A 27,297-nucleotide genomic window follows, 5' to 3' on the forward strand; every position below is an offset into this window, starting at 1 on the left:
AGTACAAAATTGGAATTGTAACTTTCATAAGTGAATCTGGCCATAGGTGGGATGGTGACTCATTTCTGGAGCCAGGTCACAGGCATAATAATGGTCTCATCCCTGAAGCCAGCATATAGGAGAGATGTGGACTGTCATACCTTGGTTTAGGAAAATATGTAATATTGTGAGTCCATAGAAGCATGTAGGCCTCAGAGTGGTTTGCAATGCTCATGCATGCTGTTTAAAGCCTTCAAAGGTTGTAGAGGGTCATGCAGGGGCCCAGGAAACATGTGAGATTGTGACCCTCATATACACAACAAGCTCACAGTTAATGGTGTCACCCTCAAAGACAAAGAGATTTGGCATATTACTAGGTAGAGTACCAAGGTGTTGAAACATTTTGGCTTAAATTTCTTCCCATGGGTGCATTGTGACATATCGCTGGGTTAGAATCATAAAAATGTGACTCTTCTGCTTGGACCCTACCAAAAAAGGATAGCTTCACGTATCTCTGGACCTATAAGCTTGGTGATTTGTCTCTTCAGCCTGTGCCCTGCCCCCAGAGGACATCGTAAAATATCGTTTGGCTTAACATCTAGGTCATGCTACCCACCTCTCCTGTCTGGGTTCTGCTCACCAAGTAAATTGTAATGTACTGCTGATTACAAAACGTAGGGAATATGACTCTCCTTCATATTCTTTGTGAAGAGAGGGGATTAATACATATTGCAGAGCACAGCACCTAGGTTGAGTGACTCTTCTCTTTTTCTGTCAATAACAGGATTAATGTCATACTATTTCAGTCTGTATCCAGCTGATGTGACTCTTCAGACTATGCCCAGCCTACAAATGTGATTATACTGTATAACTGGCTAAGCATCCAGGTGATGTGACTCTCCTGGCTTCTTTCTGCTCATAGGTGGAATTGTGACAAATGCCTCGGTTAAGCACTCCTGCACAGTAATAACTCTCATACCTGGACACAGCCAGTATGTTGTGATTCACTCAGGTTTGTGGCAGAAATATTAAAAGGAAATATTGGTGAACATTATAAGGAATAGTCACAAAGTTTTTGGAAGGCTGAAAGATTACATAGCTTGTAATAATTGAACAGGCTTAAGGTGGCCAGCTCTTACTTGAGAATATTAGGTCATAGGGTAAAGTTACGGACAATATAGGCTTCCCCAGCTAAGTCTGTTTATTTTACCTCCATTAACCAGTCTTTGAACCGGAGAGCTCTCTCAGTGGGGAGCTCAACCAGGAAAGTTGCCTACTAAAAGTATTTACTTTAGACCATGTTAGCTGACCTTAATCATTTGTAGAACTACTTTCTTAACCATGTTAATTATGTGCAGCTGTGTTTACTCAAAGCTTCTGTTGTTAATTCCATATTAAAGACATGCTTGGATTGCAAGCTGCTTAGTGCCAAGTTTGTCATTCTTTACAGGACCCTCCTCAGAGTCTGAGTGGCCTGGGACCCTCAGCTGGACTGGCAAAGCAAAATATCTGTGTGTCAGCATATTTTATTTTTTTGTCACCAGGTCAGGGGTCTGCAAGGGACAGACTCTCCACAGCTAGTGCCCCCACAAAAGGAGTGCAGCCTCACCGGAAGAGATATTTTGACTCACACAACCAGTTTGAAGCCATGAGTAAAGTCCTGGGTTTTTCACTTGTATAAAGTTCACGAAGAATTATAACACTCAGGCATAGCATGTAAAGCCTTAATGGTACAAAGAATGTCATAACAGAGACCAGCAACCAGGTGAGAATGTGACTCATGGATGCAAATGACACAACTGTCATTCTGACACATCTACAGGGCCTACTAATGTAGGCCCTGAATCTCACACATAAAAAAGCAGTCGAAGGTTGAAATAATTACTCTCATAAAGGAATCTGATTCACAGGTGGTTTGGTAACATATGAACCATGATTCAGCACACTGTGGTGCTGCGACTCACCGACTGAAACACAAGCTTCAAGTGAGAATGGGCTGTCATACATGAATCTGGCTGATTGTTGAGATTGTGACTCCTCTGGTTCGACCTGACACATAGAAAGTGTTTACTCACATACAGGAAACCAGGACTTGTGTGAGAAGTGAAACTTATTTTTCAACCTTTTTGAGAGTGTGATTGGGACAGGTAACTTTGCACAGCACATGAATAATTTGGATCTCTTTTATACACCCATACCACAGAAGAAATTGTGCCATATGTGGAACAAGCATCTAAGCAATATACAACACATTCCTTGGCTCTTTCTATGAAGGGCACTCTTATATATCACTGGGACCGTCACCTAGGTAATGCGGATTATCTGCCTGAAAACTGCCTAGAAAGAGAATTGTGTCTTATATCTAGGTCCATCATGTAATTGACATGACTCCCTTCTACTCCTCTGCCCTGCATTTACAGTGCATTGTGACACATAACTGGGTACTACATGCAGGGGAAGTGATTCTTCTCTTATGGTTCTGCCAACAGGATTTATGTGACATATTACTTGTTTTACCAACTAGGTAATGTTACTTTCCTTTTGCCTGGGCCCTGACCAAAGGGAGATTGTGACATATTGCTGGGCCCAGCACCAATGTGAGGTCACTCTCCAGCTTGGTTACTGCACATGAGGGCCATTGTGACATATATCCAGGACAATTTCCTAGGTGAAATGAGCATCCTCTTTTGCCAAAGTCCTGCCCACATAGGGCATTTTCAAATGTCACTGTGATGTAAACATCCAGGTGATGTAACACTTCTGTCAGGATCCTGCCCACAAGGGGGATTGTGACATCTCACTGGACCCTCACCCACATAGGTGATGTAACTTCCTTACCTTCTCTCTGGCTACAGGTGATATTGTGCTCTAAACCTGAGCTCATAACAAAAGCCTAACATCAACTCATATATCTGGAGCCAGGACATGTGCAGTTTCATAAGTCTTATTCTTAAACCTTTCCACAAGTTTAATTGTGACATAGGCTTTTGCCCACCTCCTGAGTGATTTAATAATTTTGCCTAGATATAGCCCCAAAATGAGATTTTGACAAATATCTGTGTCAACCACCTTGGTGTTTTGACTGTGCTATCTTAAAAAATCTCCTTGGGGGAATGTCACATATTTCTGGACACCTCATCTAGGTTACATGACTCTCTTCTTTGGCCTGTACTCAGCTTCCTTTAGTAATTGTAGCATTTGTAAACACTGCATCGAAATGAGATGACTGTCTTTTCTGGATCCTGTCAACAGGAGGCACTGTGACATATTTCTGGGCACAGCTTTTAGGTAGTATGTCTCTCTTCTACTGCCTGGTCACTGCCCACAGAGACATTGTGCCACAGGGATAAACCTAGCACACAAGTTTTGAGACATTTCTGAAAAGACCTTGCCTACAAAGAGAATACTGGAATATTTTTTGCCCACCATTTAGTGACATTGCTCTTCTGCCTGCTTCATAAACACAGAGGGAATTTTAAGATATGCCTAGGCATGACTATCAGGAATGACAATGACTCTTATATGTGGATTCAGCCAATAGAGGATATTTTGACTCTTATGACTAGGTTGAGGGAAATGCATGATGTCCTGAATCACCTTCTTGCACAAAGGTCACAAAAGATTACAACATTCACCCATATTTTACAAAGTCCTTGGGTTATACGGAAGGAGTCAAAGCAGGTCTCAGAATGCAGGTAAAATTGTGAGTCTTGTGTGCACATACAGCTGACAGTAGGACTGCTATCATCTCACATGGATAAAGCCAACTGTCACACTCGAAAAAGGATGTGTGGGTTATTGTAAATCTCATATTTGGAATAGTTGGACAGTGTGATTGTGACATCAATCTTTGCCATGCACCTGTGTAGTTTGCCTCCCCAGGCTTGTTCCAGCACATATATGGGATTTTGATATCCACCTAGGCCAAGCCAAGCTCAAGGTGATGTGACTCTTCTGCCTGGGCCGTTCTCTAAGTAAGGATTGTAGTATATCACTGGATCTTGCATCCAGGTGATGTTACATTGTTGCCTGCATGATGCCCACGACAATTCTTGTGACAGATGCCTGTGTCCACCTGATAGATGATGGAACTCTCTTCTCTGGAATGTTCTCTGCACAGAGAAAGAATAGTGACATATTGAAAGGCCAGGCACAAAGGCATAGGTGCTTTTTGCCAGACTCATGCCCAAAAAGGGCATTGTGATATAGCTCCAAGCCTATCATCTAGGTTATGCTGCTCTCCTGCTTGGGCCCTGCCAAACTGGAGACTGATACATTTCTAGGTCAAGCACACAGGTGATGGTACTCTTTTGCCTGGGCCATACTTTATAGAGGACATTGTCACATATCTCTAGGCCCATTACCTAGGTGAAGTGACTTGCTCCTTGGGCCCTACCCCTATGAAGCAGTGTGGCATAAGCAGAGAACCTACTCCGAGGTGATGTAAGCCTCTTGCCTAGGTGCTGTCCTAAGAGAGCCTCATGACATATCTCAGGACCCAGCACCCAAGTTATGTGGTTCTTCTGCCTAGTTTCTGTCCTCATGTTACCCTGTGACATATTCCTAGGGAAGCACCTATGTGATATGACTCTCCTAATCTGTCTGTGCCATGCCTAAAGGGGCTATTGAAACACATGACTGAGACCAAGACTGAAGTGATGGGACTATTTTTTTCTGCCTGGGCCTTCAAAATAAGGATACTGACTCATTGTTGAACAGAGCACTCACGATATGTGACTCTCCTCTTTTTCCCGAATGATGCCCACAAAAAGGAATTTTGACCTATTACAGGGTCCAGCACCCAGGTGATATTACTCTTCTACTTGAGTACTGAACAAAAAGAAAATTATGGCACATGCACATTGTTGGGCCCAGCATTTTTATAATTTGACTCCCTGCCTGTGCTGGAGTCAAATATGTTGATATATCTTGTGCCCATTAGATAGGTGCTTTGGCTCTCATCACTTGGCTAGGTTTTTTTTCCACATGTGGGATGGTGTCTTATTGCTGGGTCCAGCACTCAGTCAGTGTGACCAAATTTCCTATACCCTGCCTAGAGAAGGCATTGTCACATATTGCCTGGCATAGCACCTAAGTAATATTACCCTCTTGCCTAGCTTTTGCTCACAAAAGGGATTATGACATATACTTAAGTCCACTTCACAGACATGATGATGAACTTTATATTGGGATTCACCCAATAAAAGATATTCTGCCTTTCATCATCAGGCTTAGTGCAATAGGTTTAATCGTGGAATGCATATTTGTACCAAGCTCATAGAATCTTTCAAGAGTAACTCACATTGTATAAACTCTTTGTTGGTAGAGAGTTTCATAACAGGGCCCAGCAAAAAGTTCAGATTATGACTCTCACTTACACAACTAGTTGAAAATAAAAGTTGTCACCATTCCATATTTACAGTGCCCACTGTTGAGATCTTGAGTCTAACAAGGGAATACAGCACAAAGTATGAATTGTGACTTTTATATGTGGATGTGGCCACAGGGAAAATGATGATTCATTTCAGGACCCAGCTCACAGGCTTAATAATTGGTCTTCCTCCTTAACCCTGCCTATAGGGGAGATGTTGACTGCCAAACCTAGGTTTAGGTTGATATGTATGACTCTGAGTCCCTATGAGCAAGTAGGCCTCAGAGACATTTGCAATTCTCATGCCGGTTTCATAAACCCCACAGGTATTTTAGAGAGTGTAATATATTGGCCCAGCATACACATGAGATTGTGACACTAATGTACATGGTCAGCCAAAATTTAAAGTTGTTACCCTCAAAGATGAAGATATTGTGTCATATCACTAGACCTAGTGCCCAGGTTTTGATACTTTTTGCCTCAAATTCCTTTTCTTGAATGCATTGTTACATATCACTGAGTCAGAATCATAATAATGTAATTCTTCTCTTGAGCCCTGTAAACAGTGGATGTTATTGAACATCTCTGTGTCTTTCAGCTCAGGAATGTGTCTCTCCTGCCAATGTCTTGCCCACAGAGAACATTTGGACATATTGCTAGATATAGCATCTATGTAATGTGCCTCTGTCCTCCTGACTGGATCCTTCTCATTGAAGAAATTGTTGCAGAACACTGAGTGCAAAACCTAGGCGATATGACTCTCCCCTTAGTTATGGACTCTGCCAAAAGAGGGAATTATAACATGTTATTGAGCCCAGCACCTAGGAAATGTGACTATCCACTATTTATTCAATCCTGTATACAGTGGGCATATTGACATATTATTTGAGACTGTACCCAGGTGATATGATTCTTATGATTGGGTCCTGCCTAAAAGGAGATTATACTGTTTCCCTGATTCAGGATGCAGATGATGTGACTCTTCTCTTGTCTCTGCCCAAAGGTGAAATTGTGACATAGACCTGGATTCAGCTCATATGCACAATAATAACTCTCATGCCTAGACCCAGCCAGGGAATTTATTTTGATTCCCTTAGTCTTTCTGCCATGGTTAAATTCCTCAATCTCACATCTGTAAGAATTCATAGAAAAGTATGCTACTCTGTCATATCACATAAAGTCTGAGTGGTACAAAAGATGTCATAAGAGGCACCAGTGACCAGGGGCTATTGGGAATCTTGGACACACACCCAGCTGATGCAGTTGTCACTCTCACACATGAACAAAGCCTACAAATCAGATATTAAATTTCACACACATAAGCAGTAGAAATTTTTGTTACTCTCAAACATGAATCTGATCCACAGGTGGCTTGGTGACATTTGAAGTATGACTCAGCAGATCTATGGCGCTTTGACTCTCCTACTGGAACACAATCTCCAAGTGGGATTGGGACATTTTGTTGTTGTTGTTGTTGTTGTTGTTGTTGTTGTTGTTGTTTTGAGACAGAGTTTTGCTCTTATTGCCCAGACTGGTGTGCAGTGGTGCCATCTCGGCTCACTGCAACCTCTACTTCCTGAGTTCAAGTGATTGTTCTGCCTCAGCTTCCTGAGGGCCTGAGACTACAGGCACCTGCCACCATGCCCGGCTAATTTTTTGTATGTTTAGTAGGGGTGGGGTTTCACCATGTTGGCCACTCCTGACCTCAGGTGATCCACCCACCTTAGCCTCCCCAAGTGCTGGGATTACAGGCATGAACCACAGTGCCTGGCCAGATTTGGGGCTGTTATATGTGGATCTTGCCCATTGTTGAGATGGTGACTCCTGTACTTTGACCAAACTGATAGGAGGTATTAACTCTCATACCTGAAGACAGGACTAGTGTGGGACTGTGAAATTTACTTTTGAACATTTTTGAGTGTATGATTGAGAAATATGGCTTTGCCCAGCCTTTGAGGGTTTTGCATCTCTTATCTAGGCCCAGAGGACAGTTGAAATTGTGACATATGTTCACCAAACACCTAAGCAATGTATAAAACCTTTCTGGCAATGCGACAGAGGGCACCTTTACACATCTCTGGGACCAGCGCCCAGCTGATGTAAAATCTTGACCTGAAACACACCTACAAAGAGCATTATGGCTTTTATCTAGTTCTATCATGTAAGTGATATCACTTCCTTCTACTGCCTTGGTCCTCCACTTATGGTGCCTAGTGACCCATAACAGGATACTGCACCCAGGTGATGTGACCCATTTTTGGGTGGAGTTCTGGCAATACAAAGATTTGTAACATATCACTTAACTCAGCACCTAGGTGATTTTTTTTTCTCTCTTGCCTGAGCCCTGACCACCAGAGAGATTGTAACATATTGCTGAATTCAGCACAAAGGTGAAGTCATTCTCTTGCATTTTCCTGCCCATAGGGACAGTTGTGACATATATCCAGGCTAGTTGCCTAGGAAGCAGTTTTTCTCCTCTCCTTCCTATGCCTTGTCCACAGGGGGAATTTAGATATACCACTGAAATCAGCATCCAGGTGATGTGAAACTTCTTCCAGAGTCCTGCCCACAAGGATTGTGACATTTCACTGGACCAGCACCGACTCTGATGATGTGACTTTCCTTTCTTCTCCCTGCCCACAGGTGACATTGTGCCATATACTTGAGAGAAGATAAAAATTCTAATAACAACTCTGGTACCTGGAGCCAGAACATTTGCAGGATGGTGACTCTCATCCCTGAACCTCTCCAGAGGTGGTGTTGTAGCATATACCTTTGCCATGTTGCTGGGTGATTTAATAATCCTGCCTATTTATAGCCTAGAGATAACAGTTTGATATACACATTGGCCAAAAACCTTGGTGATTTGACTTGCCTGTCTTAACAGTGTCCTCAGAGGGATCCTAACAAATCTCTGGACCAACATCTAGGTTATTTGACTTTTCTCTCCTGCCTGAACCCTGCTTCCAGTGAAGAGTGTGGCATTTCTAAGCACTGCATTTAAATGACATGACCCTCTTGCATGGGCCCTTTCAACAGGAGGCATTGATACCTTTCTCTGGGCCCATCATTTAGGTTATATGGCTCTCCTCTCCTGTGTGGACACTTTCCAGCAAGGACATTATGCCAACGACCTGGGCCTATGGCCAAATTTTGTGGCTTTTCTGTTATGGCCCTTCCTGCAAATAAAATATTGGAACATTTTTGGCTCATGGTTTAGGTGATGTGGTTTTTCTGCCCATTTAATAACCACAGAGGGCATGGTAGCATATATGTAGGCACAACTAACAGCCATGATAGTGACTCTCATATGTGAACCCAGCCAATAGGAGACATTTTGACTTTTATAACTAGGTTTAGGAACATAAGAGATGTCAATGATCTCTTCTTGGTAAAAATGTCACAGAAGTTTACAACACTCACACATGTTTTGTTACACCCTTCTGTTGTGTAAAGAATGCCATAACAAGGCCTAGCACACAGAGAAAATTGTCAGTCTCATAGGCAAACCCAGCTGACAGCAAGAACTTTCACTTTTATAGATGGATGAAGGCAACTCTTCTACATGAAAATAGGACACGTGTGGTATTGTAAACCTAATTTCTAGAATTTTATTCCATCATGACTGTGATATAAATCTTTGTCATGCACCATTCTGATTTCATTCTTAAGATCGGTTCAAGCCTACATATAAAATTTTGAGATCTCCCAGGGCCAACCTTGAAGTGGTTTGACTCTTCTCCCTAGGCCCTGCTCTCAGTAAGAATTTTGACGTCACTGGATGCAGTAACCAGGTAATGTTATATTCTGGACTGCACCATGATACAGACATCATTGTGACATATTACTGTGTCCATCATTTAAAAGATGTAACTCTCCTCTCTGGAATGGGCACTGCATATAGGATAGGATAGTCACATATTCATAGGCTAGGCACACAGGTGAAGATACCTTTTTTTTTTTTTGCCAGGGCCATGAAAAGAGGGCATTTTGACATATCAAAGGGCCTGTCATGCAGGTAATATGGCTCTTCTGCTTGGGATCTGCCCACTTGAAGAGTGACATATTGCTATGCCGGACACAAAGGTGATGGTACTGTTTTGCCAGGGACATGTTTTAAGAAAAGCTTTGTGGCTGTGTGTGTTGGCTCTTGCCTATAATCTCAGCACTTTGGGAGGCCGAGGCAGGTGGATCACGAGGTCAGGAGATCAAGACCATCCTGGCTAATACAGTGAAACCCCATCTCTACTAAAAGTACAAAAAATTAGCTGGGTGCCATGGCAGGTGCCTGAAGTCTCAGCTACTTGGGAAGCTGAGGTGGGAGAATACCGTGAACCCAGGAGCCAGAGCTTGCAGTGAGCCCAGATGGTGCCACTGCACTCCAGTCTGGGCAACAGAGTGAGACTCTTTCTCAGAAAAAAAAAAAAAAAAAGGAAAGAAACAAAGAAAAAAAAGAAAAGCTTTGTGACATATCTCTATGCCTATCACCTGGGTGATGTGACTTCCTGCTTGGCCCTGTCCACATGGAGCATTGTGACATGCATGTGGAACCTGAACTTATGTGATGTAACTCTCTTGACTGGGTCCTTTTCTAAGGGGGGCTTATGAATATCTCAGGACCCAGGACCACGTGATATGGTATTCAGCCTTGTTTTTTCCCACATATTAAAGTGTGACATATACCTAAAGAAGCACCTAGGTGATATGATTCTCTTTTTCTGCCTGATCCCTGCCTACTGGTGACATTTGGCCGTATCTCTGAGCACACAACCTATGTGATGTGACTCTCTTATTCTGTCTGTGCTTTGACAATAAGAAGATTGTGAAATGTTGACAAGTCCAGCACTTGGGTAAGGTAACTCTTGTCTGGTTGCTGAACAACCCCCACAAACAAGACTTTTGCTGTATTTCAGGGCCCAACACCTGGATGATGTTACTCTTCTGCCTAGGTCACACATAAAGAGGGAATTAGGGCACGTTGCTTGGCCCAGTCCCCTAATGATATGACTCTCCTGCTTGTGCCAGAGCCACAGAAGGTATTTTGATATACCTTTTTCCCTTTCTGTATGTGTTTTGGCTCCCATAACTTTGCTGGTATTCTTCCACGTGTCGTTGTATCATATTGCTGGTTCCAGCCCCCAGCTAATGTGACCCTCTTTCCTAGGCCCTGCCTAGATAAAGTATTGTGACACACTGCCTGGCACAGTACCTAAGTGATGTTAACCTTCTGCCTAGATTTTGCCCACAAACGGAATTATGACAGATACCTTGATTCCATTCAAAAGCATGATGATCAAGCTTATATTGGGATTCAGCCAACAGGAGATATTTTGCCTCACATCACTAGGTTTAGATCAATAAGTTAGTCCCTTCATTGCATATTTATATAAAGCTCAGAGAAATTTACATCACTGAATCTTATCATGAAACCTTCCAGTGTGGTACAGAGATATTTATAACAGATCCCAGCAAAAAGTTGAGATAGTGAGTCTCCACTACACATTCAAATGAAAGTAAAAGTTGTTATCTTCTCATATTTACAAATGTTGTTGTTAAGGTCCTGAGTCTAACAAGTGAATACAGGACCAAGTTGGAGTTGTGATTTTCAAAAGCTAATCTTGTCACAGGTGGGATGATGACTCATATCTGGTCCCAGGTCACAGACTTAAAAATGTTCTCATCTCTGAAGCCAGCCTACAGGAGAGGTGCTGAGTGTCATACCTTGATTTAGGGCAATATGTAAGATCGTGAATTCATATAAGCTTGTGGGCCTCAGAGAGGTTTTCAGTTCTCATGCGTGTTGTATAATGTTCCCAGATATTGCAGAGAATGTCATACAAGGGTCAGCACACACATGAGATTGTGACTGTCGTATAAACAACTAGCTAACCATTAATTGTTTCACCCTTAAAGGTGAAGAGATTGTGTCATATCACTTGGCATCATACCCCAGTGTTGAGACATTTTTGTTTAAATTCCTTTCCAAAAGGGCATTGTCACATATCACTGGGTCAGAATAATGATAATGGGACTCTTCTGCCAGGGCCTTTAAAACAGGGGATATTTTCACACACCTCCAAGCCTATTGGCTAGGTGATATGTCTCTCCTCCCAGTGCATTGCCCACAGGGGACATTGTGATATATCACTAGATATAGCATCTAGGTAATGCTCCTGCCTGTAACCTGCCCACCAAATAAATTGTGACATACAACTGAGTGCAAAACCTAGGTGACATGACTCTCCTATTTGTCCTGGACTCTTCCAAGACAGGGAATTACTACATATTGCTGAGCCCAGCACCCAGGTGTTGTGATTCTTTTTTTATTTGTATTTTTCATCAAATCTGTCTATGTTGGGCATGGTGACATGTTACTTGAGGCTCTATCCAGGTGATGTGGCTCTTCAGCCTGATTTCTGCTCACATGTTAGATTGTGACATACAACTAGGAAAGCAGCCCATGCCCTGCCCTACTGGGAGAGTGGGATCTAACTCTGAGCCAAAGACCTAAGTGAAGCAACTCTCTTCTTCAGCCTTATCTTTTCAATGGGGCATTGTGATATATTGCTGAGCCCAGCACTCAGATTTATTGACTCCCGTTTCTCTTGAATCATACAAACAAACAGAAATTTTGACTTATTGCAGGGCTCAGCACACATATAAGGTTACTCTTTTGCCCGGATTTTGCATACACTGAGAATTATGGCATACAATAATATATAATAATAGCACACTAAAAATGTGACTATCATGCTTTCCTGCAGCTACAGAAGGCATTTTGGCATATACTGAGCTAATTCTGTAGGTATCTTGGCTCTGATGTTTTGCCCATTCTTTTTCTACATATGGGATTGTGTCATGGTGCTGGGTCCAGTACCCAGTTAATATGACTTTAATTCCTATACACTGCCTAGAGATGGCATTGTGACATGATGCTTGGCACAGCACAGTGATGTTACACCCCTGCCTAGTTTTGGCCCACAAATGGGACTATGACATATACCTTACTTCAGTTCACAGGCATGATGGTCCAAATTACACTGGGAATCAGCCAAAGGAGATATTTTGCCTTTTATCACTAGAACTAGGCAATAGGTGAGGTTGTGGTTTGCATATTTCTACCAAATTCAAAGACCTTTACAACACTACCTCATAATGTATAAACGTGTGCAGTACAGAGAGTTTCATGACAGGGACTAGCAAAAATTCAGATTGGGACTCTCGATTACACAACCAAGTAAAAGCAAACATTGTCACTATTCCATAAGTCCAAACCTCACTGTTAAGGTCTTGAGTCTAACAAGTGAATACAGTACAAAATCTGAATTGTGACCTTCATATGTGGATCTGGCCATAGGTGGGATGGTGACTCATTTCTGGATCCAGCTTACAGGCATAATAAAGTGTCTCATCCTTGAACCCAGACTACGGAAGAGATGTTGACTATTATACCTGAGTTTAGGGTAATATGTAAGATCAAGAATCCATACAAGCATGTAGGCCTCAGAGTGGTTTGCAACTCCCATGCATGCTGTATAAAGCCTTCAAATGTCATAGAGTGTCAATCAAAGCCCAGGAAACACATGAAATTGTTATGTTCATATACACAGCCAGTTCACAGTTAATGGTGTCACCCTCAAAGGCAACAAAATTTGGTTCATCACTAGGCCATGTACCCAGCTATTGAGACGTTTTGGCATAAATTCTTTCCCATGAGTACATTGTGACGTATCACTGGGTTCATATCATTATAATGTGACTCTTCTGTCTGGACCCTGCCAACCGGGGATATTATCACATATCTCTGGAGCTATAAGTAGGGGAATTTTCTCTCCTGCATGTTCCCTGCCCCCAGAGGACATTGGAAAGTATTAACTGAATATCTAGTTCATGTGACTCTACTCTCCTACCTGGGTCCAGCTCACCAAGGAAGTTGTGACATACCGCTGATTGCAAAATCTATGTGATGTGGCTTTCCTTCATACTCTAGACTCTGCCAAGCCAGCAGATTATTACAGTTTGCAAAGCCCAGCACTTAGGTAGAGTAGAGTGACACTCCTGTTTTTCTTTTTTTCCTGTCAATAGTGTGCTTGGTGACATAATCTTTGAGGCTGTCACATCACCAAGATTATATTGTATCACTGGACCAGCATAAAGCTGACACTTCTGACTATGCCCAGCCTTCAAATAATACTATACTGTATAAATGGCTGAACACCCAGGTAATGTGACTTTCCTTTCTTGTCCCTGGTCTCAGATCAAGTTTTGACATATAACTGGGTTAAGCACGCATGCAGAATAATAATTCTCATACCTGGACCAAGCCAGTAGAGATAATTGACTCTCATAGCCAGTCTCATGACAATGGGTTATGTCCTGGGTTTTTCAATTGTATAAAGTTCACAAAGGATTATAACACTCAGGTATATCATATACAGCCTTAATTGTACAATGATTGTCATAAGAGAGGCCAAAAATGAACTGAGAATGGGACTTTTAAATGCACACCTAGCTGACATGATTGTCATTCTCACAAGTGAACAGGGCCTAGGAATGAGATATTAATCTCACACATAAAAAACAGTCAAATTTTAAATAATTACTCTTATACATAGATCTGATTCACAGGTGGTTTGGTAAAGTTTGAACCACGATCCAGCACACCTGTGGTGTTATGTCTTCCCTACTGGAACACAATCTTCAAGTGGGATTGGGGCTCCTACACATGAATCTTGACCATTGTTGAGACTGTGACTCCTCTACTAAGATCTACCTTATAGAAAGAGTTGACTCATACAGGAAACCAGCTGTTTTGTGGCATGTGAAACTTATTTCCAAACATATCTGAGAGTGTGATTGGGACAGGTAACCATGTCCAGCACATGAATAATCTGAATCTCTTTTCTAGGCCCAGCACACAGATTAAATAGTGCCATATGTTGAACAAGCACCAAAGAAATGTATAATACCTTCTTTGGCCTTGCCTGCAAAGGGTACTTTCATATATCACTGGGACCATCACCCAGGTGATGTGAATTATCTGCCTAAAACCTGCCTATAAGAAGAATCGTGTTTTATATCTACATCCACCATGAATTGATGTGACTTCCTTCTACTGCCTTGGCCCAGCACTTACAGTGCCTTTTGACACATAAGCGGAAACTGTGTCCAGGTGATCATTGTCCTTTTTGTGTTCTGCCAACAGGACCATTGTAACGTATCACTTAGCTCAGAATGTAGGTGATGTTTCTTTGCATTTTCCTAGGCCCTGACCACGGGGAGATTGTGACATATTTCTGGGTCCCAGGACCCTTGTGAGGTCACTCTCCAGCCTTGGTAATGCACATAAGAAGCATTGTGAAAAATAGCTAGGCCAATTGCCCAGGTGAAGTGAGTCTCCTCTCTTGCAAAAATCCTGCCCAGAGAAGAGGTTTTGATATTTCACTGATACCAGCATCCAGGTGATTTGACTCTTCTGCCAGGGTCTTGTCCACAAAGTAGACTGTGACTTCTCACTGAATCCACACCCATGTAGCTGATGAGATTTCCTTGTCTTCTCTCTGGCCACTGCCAATGTTGTGCCTCATACAAGAGACCATAATAAAAGCCTAATAACAACACATGCATCTGGAGCCAGGACATGTGCAGACGGTGACTCTTATTCTTAAAGCTATATACAAGTGTAACTGTGACATATACCTTTGCCCAGCTATTTAATGATTTAATAATTCTGCATAGGGATAGCATCAAAATGAGATTTTGACAAATCCTTGGTATAAACATCTTCATGATTTGACTGTGTTATCTTAATACTATCCACAGGAGTGATTGTAACATATTTCTGCTCCATCACACAAGTTACATGACTGTTCTCTGCTGCCTGTACATGATTTTCTTTGGTAACTGTATCACTTCTAAACACTGCATCCAAATGATATGACTCTCTTGCCTAGGCCCTGTCAAGAGGAGGCATAATGATATATTTTGTGTTCCATCATTTACCTGATATAGCAGCTCTCCTCTCCTGCTTGGACGCTGCCAATAAAGGACATTGTGCACCAAACTGGATCTAGCACACAAGTTATGTGGCATTTCTACAGGATCCTGCCTACAAGGAGAATATTGGAATACTTCTGGCCAAGAATTTAGGTGATGTGGCTGTTCTGCCTGCTTTATAACCACAGAGAGTGTTTTATATATATACATAAAGTCTGAGACAGACTCACAAGTGATGTTACTCTTTGACAGAGCTATGCTTCATAGAGGTTATTATGACAAAACCCTGTGCCTATCACCTCAGTGAAGTGACTCCTAAATTGGGCCCACAGACATGGAGTATTGTGGTATAAACAGAGAATATATATATATATATATATATCAGATATATATATATCAGATATATATATCAGCTATATATATCAGATATATATGTATATCAGATATATATATAAAACAGATATATATGTGTGTATATATACATAAAACAGATATATATGTATATATATATAAAACAGATATATATGTATATATATATAAAACAGATATATATATATGTGTATATATATATATGTATACCTAGGCACAGCTCACAGAAATAATAGTGACTCTCATATGTGGACTCAGCCCACAGAGGATATTTTGACTCTTATAAATAAGTTTACAGATGTTTGTGATGTCTTGGATCACCTTCTGCATACATCACAAATGATTACAACAGTCACACATATTTTACAAAGTCTGGGTTATACAGACAGAGTGAAAGCAGGGCTCAACACACAGGAGAAATTTTGAGTCTTGGAGGAACACCTAGCTGACAGTAAAGCTGTCATCATCTCACATGGATGAAACCAGCTGTCACATATGAAGATAAGACATGTGTCATATTATAAATCTCATCTGTGGGATTTTCTGACAATGTGATTGTGATATAGATCTTTGCCGAGCACCTGTGTAATTTGACTCTACAGACTTGTTCCAGACTATCTATGGGATTGTGATATCTATCTAGGCCAATCTCGAGGTGATGTGACTCTCGTGCCTGGGCCCTTCTCTCAGTAAGGATTGTGAAATATCACTTGATCTAACACGCAGGGGATGTTACATTTTTGTGTGTGCCATGCCCATCATAATTATTATGACATATTTCTGTGTCCAACTATAGGTTATGTAAATCTCCTCTATGGAATGGGCCCTGGACAAAGGAAGGATAGTTACTTATTGCAAGGCCAGGCACACAGGTGAGGGTACTGTTTTTCCAGAAATATGTCCCCATAAAAGGCATTGTGACATATCTCTGGGCCTATCACCTATGTTATATGGCTTTTCTGCTTGGGCACTGCCAACCTAGAGAATGATATATTTCTAGGACAGACTCATAGGTGACGTTACTCTTTGACAGAGCTATGCTTCCCAGAGGTTATTATGACATATCCCTGTGCCTATCACCTCGGTGAGGTGACTCCCAAATTGGGCCCTACAGACATGGAGCATTGTGGCATGAGCAGAGAACATGCATCTAGGTGATGTAACACTTTTACCTGGGTGCTGTCCTTAGTTAGCGTTGTGACATATGTCAGGACCCAGCCCCCAGTGATGTGGCTCTTCTGTCTGGTTTCTGTGCACACATTACACTGTGACATATTCCTACAAAAGCACCTAGTTGATATAATTCTCCTCACCTGCCTGAGCTCTGCCTACTGGGGACATTGGGACATATCTCTGAGCTCATGGCCTAAGTGATGTGACTCTCTATTTCTGCCTGGGCCTCACAATAGGATGATTTTGACACATTGCTGAGCTCAGCTCTCAGGATATATGACTCTTTTCTATTTCCCAAACCATGTCCCCCTTAAAAGGAATTTTGACCTATTACAGGGCCCAAGACCCAGATATTGTTACTTTTCTGCCTGGTTTCTGTAAAAAGAGGAAATTATGGCATATTTCCTATTGCTGTGCCCAGCACCATTATGATGTGACTCTCCTGTCTGTGCTGGAGACACTGAAGTTATATTGACATATCTTGGGTCCGTTATGTATGTATTTTGGCTCTCATAACTTTTCTGGCTTTTTGTCACATTAAATGATGTCATATTGCTGTGTCTAGCACCCAGTTAATTTGACCCAATTTTCTATACCCGGCTTAGAGAAGGCACGGAGTCATGTTGCTTGGCACAGCATCTAACTGGTGTTACCTTTCTGTTTATTATTATTATTATTATTATTATTATTATTATTATTATATACAAATGGGATTGTGACATGTATCTCGATTCAGTTCATATACATGATGATCATGTTTATACTGGAATTCAGAAAATAGGATATATTATGCCTCTCATCCTTGGATTTAGGGCAACAGGTAAGTCCTGGGTTGCATATCTGTATGAAGCCCAAAGAAGATTACAACACCGACTTATATTGTATAAATTCATTGGTGGTAAAAACTTTCATAACAGGGCCCAGTAAAAAGTTCAGATTTGGACTATTGGTTACACACCCAAGTAAAATTAAATGTTATCACCATCCTACGTACACAATGCTGACTGTGGAATATGGCACAAATTTGGAACTGTGAATTTACATGTGGATCTGTCTGGAGGTGGGATAATAATGGCTCTTCTCCTTTAACCCTACCTATAAATGAGATGCTAACTATCAAACCTGAATTGAGGGCAATATGTAAAATTTTGAATCCATATGAGCATGAAGGTCACTGAGAGCTTTGCAACCCTCACGCAGGTTTTATAAAGCCCTTGGATGTAAAGAGTGTCATACATTGGCCCAGCATACATGTGAGATTGTGACTCTAATATTCAAGCTTAGCTGAAAGTTAAAGGTGTCACCCTAAAAGATGAGGAGAGTGTGTCTTATTACTAGGCCTGGTAACCAAGTGTTGAGAATTTTGGCTTAAATTCTTGCCGATAGGTGCATTGTGAATTATCCTTGGGTCAGAATCCTAATAATGTGAGACTTCTTCTTGGACCCAGCCAACAGGAGATATTATCACATATCTCTGGACCTACCAGCTAGGTGATGTGTCTCTCATGCCAGTGCCCTGCCACAGAGGACACTGGGACATATCTCTATAGTATCTAGGTAATGTGGCTCTCCACTCCTGCCTGGATTCTGGCCACTGAAGAAATTGTGACATACCACTGAGTGCAAAACCTAGGTGATGTGACTCTCTTCTTTGTCTTGGACTCTGCCAATGAGTTTGTCTTGTACTCTGCTAATGAGGAAATAATAATATATTGCTGAGCCCAGCACCTAGGGGTGTGGCAATCCTCTATTTTTCAACCCAGTGTTTAGTTGTCATGATAATATTATCTGAGACTGTATCCAGGTGATATGACTGTTCTGACTGGGTCCTGACTGAAAAGGAAGTTATAATGTATCCCTTGCTCAGCACCGAAATAATGTAACTCTTCTGTCTTGTCTCTGTCCAAAGGTGAAATTGCGATGTATACCTGGATTCAGCTCATATACACAATAATAACTTTCATACCTAGACCTAGCCAGTGGGAGATATTTGACTTTCACAGGCAGTCTTAAGGCCATGAGTAATGTCCTAGATCTCCCACCTGTAATAATTCACAGGAAATTATACTATTCAGGCAAGAGCTTCATAACAGGTACCGGCAACCAGGTTCTATTGTGACTCTTGGATGCATACACAACTGACACGATTTTCATTTTCACACATGTACAGAGCCTACAAATGAGATAGTAAATCTCACACACATAAGCAGTTGAAGCTTGAAATTGTTACTCTCATACATGAATCTGATCCATAGGTGGTTTGGTGATGTTTGAACTATGATTTAGCCAACCTGTGGTACTTTGACTTTCCTACTGGAACACAATCTTCAAGTGGGATTGAGGCTCTTACATATGGATCTTTCCTATTTTTGAGATTGTGACACCTGTACTTCAACCCAACTTATAGGAGGTGTTGACTCTCATACCCAAAGCCAGGACTTGTGTGGGACTGTGAAACTTATTTCTGAACATTTTTGAGTGTGTAATTGAGAAGTATAACTTTGCACAGAATCTGAGTGTTTTGACTCCCCTTTCCAGGCCCAGAACACAGTTGAAATTGTGACTTACGTGCACCAAGGAACTAAGCAATATGTAACATCTTTTTTGGTAATGAAATATAGGGTACTTTTACATATCACTGAGACCAGCACTTGGCTGATGTGAAATCTTGGCCTGAAGCCTGCCTACAGAGAGCACTGTGGTTTTTATTTAAGTTGATTACTTAAGTGATATGACTTCCTTCTACTGTCTTGGCCCTGCACTTCTGGTGGATTGTGACACATAACTAGGTACCACGCCCAGGTGATGTGACTTTTTTGGGGGATGAAGTTTCTGCCAATAGGAAGCTTTGTAACATATTACTTGCCTCAGCAACTAGGTGATGTTTCTTTCCTCTTGCCTGTGCCCTGACTGCCAGAGAGACTGTAACATATTGCTGAACCTAGCACCAAAGTAAGGTTACTCCCCTGCCTTGATCCTACATATAGGGGCCATTGTGATGTATATTCAGGCCAATTGCCTAAGTGGAGTTTGTCTTCTCTCCTGCCTAAGTTCTGCTCACAGGGGGCATTTTATATATCACTGAAAACAGCATCCAGATGATGTGACTCTTCTATCAGAGTCCTAGCCACAAGGACAATTGAGAAGTTTCACTGGACCAGCATCTACTAAGGTGATCGAACTTTCCTTTTTCTCTCTGCCCACAGGTATATTGTTCCATTTACCTGAGACCAGATAAAGAGCCTAATGATGATGCTTTTCCCCATGGCCAGGACATGTGCCGGATCATTACTCTCATCCCTGCCCCTTTTCACAGGTACTATTGTGACATATGCCTTTGCCCAGCTCCTGAGTGATTTAATAATCCTGCATTGTTATAGCCCACAGATGACATTTGGACCTATACCTTTGCCAAGAACCTTTGTGATTTTACTCTCGTGTCCTAACAGGTTCTCAGAAGTGATCATAACATATCTCTGCAGCCGCTGTCTAGGTTACATGACTCTCCTCTTCTGCATGAACCCTGCTTCCAGTGAAGAGTAGCATTTCTAAGCACTGCACCCAAATGACATGAGTCTCTTGTCTGGGCTTTTTAAAGGGGAGGCTTTGTGATATCTCTCTGGGCCCATCATTTAGGAGATATGACTCTCCTCTACTGCCTGGACACACTCCACAAAGGGCATTATGCCATAGAGCTGAGCTTAGCACCCAAGTTTTGTGACATTTCTGTTAGGGCCCTCTCTACAAAAAAAATTGGAGTATTTCTGGCTTAGGATATAGGTGATGTGGTTTTCTGCCTGTTTAACTACCACAGATGAGATGGTGCCATATATGTAGACACATCTAAAATGCACGATAGATGTAAAATGCATGATAAAAGGACTCCCATATGTGAACCCAGTCAATAGGAAATATTTTGACTCTTATAACTAGGCTTAGGGAGATAAGTGATATCCAGGATCTCCTTCTGGTAAAAAGGTCACAAAAGATTACAACAATCACACGTATTTTATAGCATCCTTTTGTTGTATAGAGAGAATCATAACAGGGCCTAGCACATGGAGAAAATTGGGATTCTCATATGCACATTCAGCTGACAGTAATGGTTTTCACCATTACAGATGATGAAGGCAACTGTCCTACATAAAAGTAGAACATGTGTGATATTGTAAATCTAAGCCCTAGAATTTTATTCCATCATGACTGTGATATAAATCTTTGCCAAGCACCTGTGTGAGTTCACCCTTCAGACTGGTTCCAGCCTACCTATGGGATTTTGATATCTACCTAAGCCAGCCTTGAAGTGATGTGACTCTTTTGCCTGGGCCCTCCTCTCAGAATTATAACATCATTGGATCCAGCACACAGGTGACATTACATTCTTGCTTGTGCCATGCTCGCAGACATCATTGTGACATATTACAGTGTCCATCAGTTAGAAGATGTCACTCTCCTCTCTGGAAAGGGCCCTGAACACAGGGAAAATTAGTGACACATTTCTAGGCCAGGCACACAAGTGATAATGCTCTTTTGTCAGGGCTATGCCCAAAAAATGGCATTTGACATATCACAGGACCTATCATGTAGGTGATATGGCTCTTCTGCTTGAAACTTGCCCAGTTGAATAGTGACATACTGCTAGGCCAGGCACAAAGGTGATGGAACTCTTCTGCCAGGGCCATGCTTTCAAAAATGCTTTGTCATCTATCTCTGGGCCTATCACCAAGGTGATGTGACTTCCTGCTTGGTCCTGCCCACATGAAGTATTGAGATATAAGCATGGAATCTGCACTTAGTTGATGTAACCCTCTTGCCTGGGTCCTTTTTTAGGGGGACTTGTGAATATCTCAGTACAGAGGACCACACGATGTGGCACTTCAACCTGGTTTTTGCCCACATATTAAATTGTGACATATAGCTAAAGAAGCATCTAGGTAATATGGCTCTTCTTCTGTCTGAACCCAGCCTACTGGTGATATTGGGCCATATTTCTAAGCCTGTGACCTAAGTGATGTGACTCTATTTTTGTCTAGGGCTTTACAATGGTAAGATTATGACATATTGATGAGCTCAGAACTTAGGTAATGTGACTCTCGTCTTGTAACTGAACAATGCCCATGAACAGATCTTTTGCCGTATTTCAGGGCCTAGTACCCAGATGAAGTTGCTCTTCTGCCTAGGTTGTGCATAAAGAGGAAATTGTGGCATATTTCTTGGCCTAGAACCCTAATGATGTGACTCTCCTGCTTGTGCCGGGACCACAGAAGGTATTTTGACATATCTTTGGCCCATTTTCTAGGTGTTTTAGCTCTTACCACTTTGCTGAGTTTCTTCCATGTGTGGTTGCATTATATTGCTGGCTCCAGCCTGCAGTTAATGTGGCCCTCTTTCCTAGGCGCTGCTTACAGAGGGCATCATGACATATTGCTTGACAAAGAACCTAAGTGATGTTAACATTCTGCATAGGTTGCTAACAAATGGGATTATGACAAATACCTTGCTTCAGTCCAAAGGTATGATGATCAACCTTATGTTGGGATTCAGCCAACAGGAGATATTTTTCCTTTCACCACTGGGTTTAGGTCAGAGTCAGGTTATTCATTGCATGTTTCTACAAAGCTCACAGTAGTTTACAACACTAACTCATGTAATAAAAACTTCCTGGGTGATACAAAGTGTTTCTTAACAGTGCTCGGCAAACAGTTAAGATTATGATTCTTGACTACACACTCAGGTGAAAGTAAGTTTTTTACCATCCTACATTTACAAAGCCCATTGTTCAGATCCTGAGTCTAACAAGTGAATACACAACAAAGATGGAATTGTGACTTTCATAAATAAATATGGTCACAGGTGGGATGGTGACTCATTTTTGGAGCCAGCTCTCAGTCATGATAATGATCTCTTCCTTAACACCAGCCTATAGGAGAGATGCTGACTGTCATACCTGGGTTTAGGGCAGTATGTATAATCATAATTCTGTAAATGACTGTAGGCCTCAGAGAGGATTGCAACTCTCATGTATATTGTATAATATTTTCAGGTATTATAGAGAGTGTCATACAATGGCAAGCACACACATGAGATTGTGACTCTCTTATACACAGATAGCTAACATTTAATGGTGTCACCCTTAAAGATGAGGAGATTTTGTCATATTTCTTGCACTAGTACCTGGTGTTGAGAACCTTTAGTTTAAATTTCATTCCATTAGGGCGTTGTTACATATCACTGGGTCAGAATCAAAATAATGTGACTCTTCTTCCAGGGCCCTGCAAACAGAGGATATTTTCCCGTATCTTCAGGCCTATTGGCTATGTAATATGTCCCTCCTGCCAGTACCTTGCCCAGGGGAGACACTGTGACATATTGCTAGATTTAGAGTCTAGGTAATTTGACTCATCCCTCCTGCCTGGATCCTCCTCACTGAAAAAACTGTTATATACCATCAAGTGCAAAGCCTAGGTGATGGAAGTCCCCTTTTTTTCCTGGACTCTGTCAGGAGAGGAAATTATTACATATTGGTGAGCAGAGCACCCACGTGGTGTCATTATCTATTTTTATAAGAAACCTGTCTACACTGTGGATGGTGACATATTACTTGCAGTTGCACCCAGGTGATGTGGCTTTTCAGTCTGGTTTCTGCCCATAGGTAAGATTTTGGCATATAACTAGGGCAGCATTTAGGTGATATGACTCTCCCTTTCTGCCTGGGCCCTGTTTACTGGGGACACTGGGCTATATCTCTGAGCCCATGAACTGAGGGAAGTGACTCTCTTTTTCTGCTGGGTCTTTACAATGGAGAGATTGTGAAATATTGTTCAGCCTAGCAATCAGGTTATTTGATACACTTCTTTTTTTTTTCTCAAATCATGCCCACAAACAGAAATTTTGGCCTATTGCAGGGCCCAGCACCCAGATAATGTTACACTTTTACATGGGTCCTGTATGTAGAGAATATTTTAACACACTGCTGGGCCCAGTACCCTGAAAATATAAAACTCATGACTTTGCTGGAGCCAGAGAAGGTATTTTCACAGATCCTGGGCCCATTATGTAGGTGTTTTGGCCCTCATCTTTTTGCTGGTTCTTTTTGTTTATTTGTTTTGTTTTTTGGTTTTTTTCCACATAATGGATTGCTTCACATTGCTGGGTCCAGAACTCAGTTAACATGACTCTAATTCCTATACACTACCTAGAGAGGGCATTGTGGCATGTTGCTTGGCACAGCACTTAAGTGATGTTACCCTCTGGCCTTCTTTTTCTGCCCACAAATGGGACTATGACTTCAGTTCACAGGCATGATGGTCAAATTTATATTGAGATTCAGCCAATAGGAGATATTTTACCTTTCATTGCTAGGCTTCAGGCAATACATAAAATCTGAGTTGCATATTTGTACCAAGCTCACAGAGCTTTACAATGCTAACTCATCATGTATGAACTTCTTTGGTGGTATAGAGAGTTTGCTGATAGGGACCAGTGAAGAGTTCAGTTTGAGATTCTTGATTACACACCCAGGTAAAAGCAAGTGTTGTCATCATTCTACATGTCCAAAGGCCACTGTTAAGAACATTCATGCAACAGCCCAGGATATTAGTGAAATTGTTACTCTCATATACACAAACAGCTCAGAGTTTATAGTGTCACTCTCAAAGACAAGAGGATTTGGCCTATTAATAGGCCTAGTGCTTAGGTGTTGAGACTATTTGGCTTAAATTCCTTTCCTTGGGTGGATTGTGACATATCACTGTGTTAGAATCATAATAATGGGACTCTTCTGTCTGGACCCTGCCAAAAGGGGATACTATCACATATCTATGGGTCTATAAGCTAGATGATTGGTCTCTTCTGACAGTGTCCTGCACCCAGAAGACATTGTGAAATATTGTTTGGCTTAACATCTAGGTAGTGTGACTCTCATCTCCTGCCTGAACCTTGCTCAGCAAACAAATTGTGACATACCGCTGATTGAAAAACCTACATGATGTGACTCTCCTTCACATTCTAGACTCTACCAAGAGAGAGGGTTATTACATGTTGCAGAGTCCAGCACATGCATAGGTGGAGTGACTCTCCTCTCTTTTCTTCCCTTTCTATGGTGGGCTTCGTGGCATATTATTTGAAACTGTAACCAGGTGAAGTGACTCTTCTGACTAGGTCCAGCATACAAATGAGATTATGCTGTATCACTGGTTCAGTGTCAAGCTGAGTTGACTCCCTTTCCTTGTCCCTGCTTACAGGTGAAATTTTGACCTATACCTGGATTAAGCACGCATGGACAAAAATAACTCTCATACCTGGACCGAGCCAGTAGGAATATTTTGACTCTCATAGCCAGTCTCATGGCCATGGGTAAAGCCCTGTGTTTTTCACTTGTATAAAAGTCATGAAGGATTATAATAATCAGGTATATCATATAAAGCATTAATGGTGCAAAGAGTGTCATAACAGAGACCAGCAACCAGGTAAGAATGTGACTCTTTTAGCTGAAATGATTGTAATTCTCACATATTAGCAGGGTCTAGGAATGAGGTACTAAATCTCACACATTAAAAGCAGTGTATGTTTGAAATAATTACGCACATACAGGGACCTGATCCACAGGTGGTTAACATTTGAACCAGGATTCAGCACACCTGTGGTGCCATGACTCCCCTCCTGGACCACAATGTTCAAGGGGGATTGTGGCTCTTATACATGAATCTTGTCCATTGTTGAGATTTTGACTCCTCCATTTTGACCCAACTTATAGAAAGAATTGACTCACATACACAAAACCAGGACTTGTGTGGGATGTGAAACTTATTTCCAAACATATATGAGAGTGTGATTGGGACAAGTCACTTTGTCCAGCAAATGAATAATTTGAGTCATTTTCTGGGCCCAGATCACAGAAGTAATTGTGCCATATGTGGAGCAAGCACCTAAGCAATAGATAACATCCATCGCGGCTCTGCCTTCAAACGGAAATTTTACATATGTCACTGGGACCATCAACCAGATGATGTGAGTTATCTGCCTGAAAACTTTCTACAAAAGGAATTTTGTTATATATCTAGGTCCATCATATAAGTGATGTGACTCCCTTCTACTTCCTTGGCCACACACTTACAGGGCATTGTGACTAAGAACTGGGTACTGCATTCAGGTGATGTGATTTTTCTTTTTGGGTTCTGCCAACAGGAAGCATTGAACACATCACTTGGCTCAGTACCTAGGTGATGTTTCTTCACTTTTGCCTTGGCTCAGACCTCAGGGAGATTGTGACATATTTCCTGGGACCAACACCTATGTGAGGCCACTCTACGATTTGGTTACTGCACAGGACAGACATTGTGACATACATCTAGGCCAATTGCCTCGGTGAAGTGAGCCTCCTGTCTTGCCAAAGTGCTGCCCAGAGAGGGGGTTTTGATATGTCACTGAAATCCAGGTGATGTGACTCTTCCACCATGTTCCTGCCCACAAGGTGAATTGTGATGTCTCAGTGGCCCAGACCCACATAGGTGATGGGGCTTTCTTGTGTTCTCTCTGGCCACAGGTGATATTCTGCCATATACCAGAGACCAGAACAAAAGCCTAGTAACAACTCATATGACTGGAGCCTACGAGTTGTGCAGGATGGTGACTCTTAGACTTAAGCCTTTTCACAAGTGTAATTGTGACAAATACCTTTGCTCAACTCCTGAGTGATTTAATAATTCTGCCTAGGCATAGCAAATGAGATTTTGACAGATACATCGGTCAAGCACCTTGGTGATCTGACTGACGTATATTAAAATGTCCTCAGGGGATATTGTAACATACTTCTGTATCCTTCATCTAGGTTACATGACTCTTCTCTCCTGCCTGTACCCTGCTTCTTTTAGTGATTGTAGTATTTATAATCCCTGCATCCAAATGATATGACACTCTTGCATGGGACCTGTCAACAGGAAGCATTTTGACAAAATTTTGGGCCCATCATTTATGTGATATTTCTCTCCTCTCCTGCCTAGACACTGTCCACAAGGGATATGGAGCCACAGAGCTGGACATAGCACATAAGTTATGTGACATTTCTTAGATGGCCCTGACTACAAAAAGAATATTGGAATATTTCTGACCCAGCATTTATGTGATAGGGCTGTTAGGCCTCCTTCTTAACCACAGAGTGAATTGTAACATATACCTATGCATGGCTCACAGCCATGATAATGACTCTCATATGTAGACTCAGACAATAGAGGATATTTTGCATCTTGTAACTCACTTTAGGGACATGCGTGATGTCCTGGATCTCCTTCTTGTACAAAGGTCACAAAATATTACAGCACTCATACATATTTTACAAAGTCTTTGGGTTATACACACAAAGTCAAAGCAGGGCTCAGCACACAGATGAAATCGTGAGTCTTGTTTGCACA

The 27,297-nt window shown here is 41.7% G+C and overlaps 1 pseudogene; it reads left to right on the top strand.

Annotated features, from left to right (window-relative positions):
- The first annotated feature begins 13,641 nt into the window (after positions 1-13,641).
- Positions 13,642-25,791, top strand: LOC129025755 (testis-specific basic protein Y 2-like; annotated as a pseudogene).
- The last annotated feature ends 1,506 nt before the right edge of the window (positions 25,792-27,297 follow it).

Source organism: Pongo pygmaeus, chromosome Y (genome assembly GCF_028885625.2).
Source record: "Pongo pygmaeus isolate AG05252 chromosome Y, NHGRI_mPonPyg2-v2.0_pri, whole genome shotgun sequence".
Taxonomy (NCBI): Eukaryota; Metazoa; Chordata; class Mammalia; order Primates; family Hominidae; genus Pongo; species Pongo pygmaeus.